The sequence below is a fragment of the Bos javanicus genome, chromosome 4 (genome assembly GCF_032452875.1).
Source record: "Bos javanicus breed banteng chromosome 4, ARS-OSU_banteng_1.0, whole genome shotgun sequence".
In the NCBI taxonomy this organism is placed as follows: domain Eukaryota; kingdom Metazoa; phylum Chordata; class Mammalia; order Artiodactyla; family Bovidae; genus Bos; species Bos javanicus.
This window is the reverse complement of record NC_083871.1, coordinates 100,437,161-100,442,099: the sequence shown is the minus strand read 5'-3', so window position 1 is coordinate 100,442,099 and position 4,939 is coordinate 100,437,161. Positions and strand designations below refer to the sequence as shown.

At 44.0% G+C, this 4,939-nt stretch overlaps 1 non-coding gene across 1 annotated transcript; it reads right to left on the bottom strand.

Annotated features, from left to right (window-relative positions):
• Window positions 1-213: 213 nt before the first annotated feature.
• TRNAQ-CUG (transfer RNA glutamine (anticodon CUG)) lies at window positions 214-285 on the bottom strand. The gene has a single exon. It is a non-coding gene; the product is annotated as a tRNA-Gln (tRNA).
• Between the last annotated feature and the right edge of the window lie 4,654 nt (window positions 286-4,939).

Below are 4,939 nucleotides of genomic sequence, written 5' to 3'. Positions count from 1 at the left end.
TGTGTCCAACTCTTTATAACCTCATGGGCTGTAGCCCACCAGGCTCCTCCATCCATGAAGTTCTCTAGGCAAGAATACTGGAGTGGGTTGCTATTTTCTTCTCCAGGGTATCTTCCCATCCCAGATTGAAGCTGGGTCTCCCACATTGCAGGCAGATTCTTTACCATCTGAGTCACCAGGGAAGCTCCAAATAATTAGAAAGTAAAAGGAACTAGGTTCCACCAAGACTTGAACTCAGATTGCTGGATTCAGAGTCCAGAGTGCTAACCATTACACCATGGAACCCCTCAGCTACTCAACATCTGCTGTTATTTGTAGCATGCCCCTCTGGCCACTTCCTATCCTATTCCAGCTACATCCAGGTGTTTGGTGTGTGCTTCTAGTTATCTGCAAGCCAGCTGCTCCCTTCATGGATCCAATGAAAGAGCAGGTAGACAGGATGTCTTCATCCTCAAAAGAAAAATCTGAAAATAGCCTTAGCATGCTCCTTGTCCAAAAGTAGAGATGCCAGGGGGTCCTTAATTGTTTGTGCGTGAGTTCATTCATTTAGAGATGTTGTAACAAAGTATCAGAGCACCACCTCTAGAACAGCTTCCATTCCTAACTCTGCTGCTTATTAGCTATGATCTTGGGTGACTTAGTTCAGTCTCTCAGTCGTGTCCAACTCCTTGAGACCCCATGAATCGCAGCACGCCAGGCCTCCCTGTCCATCACCAACTCCAGGAGTTCACCCAGACTCACGTCCATCGAGTCAGTGATGCCATCCAGCCATCTCATCCTCTGTTGTCCCCTTCTCCTCCTGCCCCCAATCTCTCCCAGCATCAGGGTCTTTTCCAATGAGTCAACTCTTCACATGAGGTGGCCAAAGTACTGGAGTTTCAGCTTTAGCATCATTCCTTCCAAAGAAATCCCAGGGCTGATCTCCTTCAGAATGGACTGGTTGGATCTCCTTGTAGTCCAAGGGACTCGCAAGAGTCTTCTCCAACACCACAGTTCAAAGGCATCAATTCTTTGGCACTCAGCCTTCTTCAGTCCAACTCTCACATCCATACATGACCACAGGAAAAACCACAGCCTTGACTAGACGAACCTTTGTTGGCAAAGTAATGTCTCTGCTTTTGAATATGCTATCTAGGTTGGTCATAACTTTCCTTCCAAGGAGTAAGCGTCTTTTAATTTCATGGCTGCAGTCACCATCTGCAGTGATGTTGGAGCCCGAAAAAATAAAGTCTGCCACTATTTCCACTGTTTCCCCATCTATTTGCCATGAAGTGATGGGACCAGATGCCATGATCTTCGTTTTCTGAAAGGTGAGCTTTAAGCCAACTTTTTCACTTTCCTCTTTCACTTTCATCAAGAGGCTTTTTAGTTCCTCTTTACTTTCTGCCATAAGGGTGGTGTCATCTGCATATCTGAGGTTATTGATATTTCTCCCGGCAAGCTTGATTCCAGCTTGTGTTTCTTCCAGTCCAGCATTTCTCATGAGTACTCTGCATAGAAGTTAAATAAGCAGGGTGACAATATACAGCCTTGACGTACTCCTTTTCCTATTTGGAACCAATCTGTTGTTCCATGTCCGGTTCTGACTGTTGCTTCCTGATCTGCATACAAACTTCTCAAGAGGCAGATCAGGTGGTCTGGTATTCCCATCTCTTGAAGAATTTTCCACAGTTTATTGGGATCCACACAGTCAAAGGCTTTGGCATAGTCAATAAAGCAGAAATAGATGTTTTCCTGGAACTCTCTTGCTTTTTCCATGATCCAGCAGATGTTGGCAATTTGATCTCTGGTTCCTCTGCCTTTTCTAAAACCAGCTTGAACATCAGGAAGTTCACGGTTCACATATTGCTAAAGCCTGGCTTGGAGAATTTTGAGCATTACATTACTAGCGTGTGAGATGAGTGCAATTGTGCGGTCGTTTGAGCATTCTTTGGCATTGCCTTTCTTTGGGATTGGAATGAAAACTGACCTTTTCCAGTCCTGTGGCCACTGCTGAGTTTTCCAAATTTGCTAGCATATTGAGTGCAGCACTTTCACAGCATCGTCTTTCAGGATTTGAAAGAGCTCAACTGGAATGCCATCACCTCCACTAGCTTTGTTCATAGTGATGCTTTCTAAGGCCCACTTGACTTCACATTCCAGGATGTCTGGCTCTAGGTGAGTGATCACACCATCATGATTATCTGGGTCGTGAAGATCTTTTTTGTACAGTTCTTCTGTGTATTCTTGCCACCTCTTCTTAATATCTTCTGCTTCTTTTAGGTCCATACCATTTCTGTCCTTTATTGTGCCCATCTTTGCATGAAATGTTCCCTTGGTATCTCTAATTTTCTTGAAGAGATCTCTAGTCTTTCCCATTCTGTTGTTTTCCTCTATTTCTTTGCATTGATTGCTGAGGAAGGCTTTCTTATCTCTTCTTGCTATTCTTTAGAACTCTGCATTCAGATGCTTATATCTTTCCTTTGCTCCTTTGCTTTTCACTTCTCTTCTTTGCACAGCTATTTGTAAGGCCTCCCCAGACAGCCATTTTGCTTTTTTGCATTTCTTTTCCACAGGGATGGTCTTGATCCCTGTCTCCTGTACAATGTCACGAACCTCATTCCATAGTTCATCAGGTACTCTATCTATCAGATCTAGGCCCTTAAATCTATTTCTCACTTCCACTGTATAATCATAAGGGATTTGATTTAGATCATACCTGAATGGTCTAGTAGTTTTCCCTACTTTCTTCAATTTCAGTCTGAATTTGGCAATAAGGAGTTCATGATCTGAGCTACAGTCAGCTCCTGGTCTTGTTTTTGCTGACTGTATAGAGCTTATCCATCTTTGGCTGCAAAGAATATAATCAGTCTGATTTCGGTGTTGAACATCTAGTGATGTCCATGTGTAGAGTCTTCTCTTGTGTTGTTGGAAGAGGGTGTTTGCTATGACCAGTGCATCCTCTTGGCAAAACTCTATTAGTCTTTGCCCTGCTTCATTCCGTATTCCAAGGCCAAATTTGCCTGTTACTCCAGGTGTTTCTTGACTTCCTACTTTTGCATTCCAGTCCCCTATAATGAAAAGGACATCTTTTTTGGGTGTTAGTTCTAAAATGTCTTGTAGGTCTTCATAGAACCATTCAACTTCAGCTTCTTCAGCATTACTGTTTGGGGCATAGACTTGGATTACTGTGATATTGAATGGTTTGCCTTGGAAACGAACAGAGATCATTCTGTCATTTTTGAGATTGCATCCAAGTACTGCATTTTGGACTCTTTTGTTGACCATGATGGCTACTCCATTTCTTCTGAGGGATTTCTGCCCACAGTAGTAGATACAATGGTCATCTGAGTTAAATTCACCCATTCCAGTCCATTTTAGTTCGCTGATTCATAGAATGTCGATATTCACTCTTGCCATCTCTTGTTTGACCACTTCCAATTTGCCTTGATTCATGGACCTCACATTTAGGTTCCTATGCAGTATTGCTCTTTATGGCATTGGACCTTGCTTCTATCACCAGTCACATCCACAGCTGGGTACTGTTTTTGCTTTGGCTCCATCCCTTCATTCTTGCTGGAGTTATTTCTCCACTGATCTCTAGTAGCATTTTGGGCACCTACTGACCTGGGGAGTTTCTCTTTCAGTATCCTATCATTTTGCCTTTTCATACTGTTCATGGGGTTCTCAAGGCAAGAATACTGAAATGGTTTGCCATTCCCTTCTCCAGTGGATCACATTCTGTCAGATCTCTCCACCATGACCCGCCCGTCTTGGGTTGCCCCACGGGCATGGCTTAGTTTCATTGAGTTAGACAAGGCTGTGGTCCTAGTGTGATTAGATTGACTAGTTTTCTGTGAGTATGGTTTCAGTGTGTCTGCCCTCTGATGCCCTCTTGCAACACCTACCATCTTACTTGGGTTTCTCTTACCTTGAGCATGGGTATCTCTTCACGGCTACTCCAGCAAAGCGCAGCCACTGCTCCTTACCTTGGACGAGGGGTATCTCCTCACCACGCCCTTCCTGACCTTCAACGTGGGATAGCCCCTCCAGGCCCTTCTGCACCCACGCAGCCAGGGCTCCTTGGACGTGAGGTTGGTCCTCCCGCCGCCACCCCTGGCCTCGGGCGTGGGGGCGTGGGGTAGCTCCTCCTGGCCATCGCCCCATGACTTTAAAGTGACACACAGGGCTTTTCTCTTTTTAAAATTTTTATTGCAATATAGTTGATTATATGTGGTTTTAGAAAAGGCAGAGGAACCAGAGATCAAATTGCCAACATCTGCTGGATCATCAAAAAAGCAAGAGAGTTCCAGAAAAACATCTATTTCTGCTTTATTGACTATGCCAAAGCCTTTGACTGTGTGGATCACAATAAACTGAGGGAAATTCTTCAAGAAATGGGAATACCAGACCACCTGACCTGCCTCTTGAGAAACCTGTATGCAGGTCAGGAAGCAACAGTTAGAACTAGACATGGAACAACAGATTGGTTCCAAATAGGAAAAGGAGTATGTCAAGGCTGTATATTGTCACCCTGCTTATTTAACTTCTATGCAGAGTACATCATGGGAAATGCTGGGCTGGAGGAAGCACAAGCTGGAATCAAGCTTGCCGGGAGAATTATCAATAACCTCAGATATGCAGATGACACCACCCTCATGGCAGAAAGTGAAGAAGAACTAAAGCGCCTCTTGATGAAAGTGAAAGAGGAGAGTGAAAAAGTTGGCTTAAAGCTCAACATTCAGAAAACTAAGATCATGGCATCCGGTCTCATCACTTCGTGGCAAATAGATGGGGAAACAGTGGAAATAGTGGCAGACTTTATTTTTCTGGGCTCCAAAATCACTGCAGATGGTGATTGCAGCCATGAAGTTAAAAGACACTTACTCCTTGGAAGGAAAGTTATGACCAACCTAGACAGCATATTCAAAAGCAGAGACATTACTTTGCCAACAAAGGT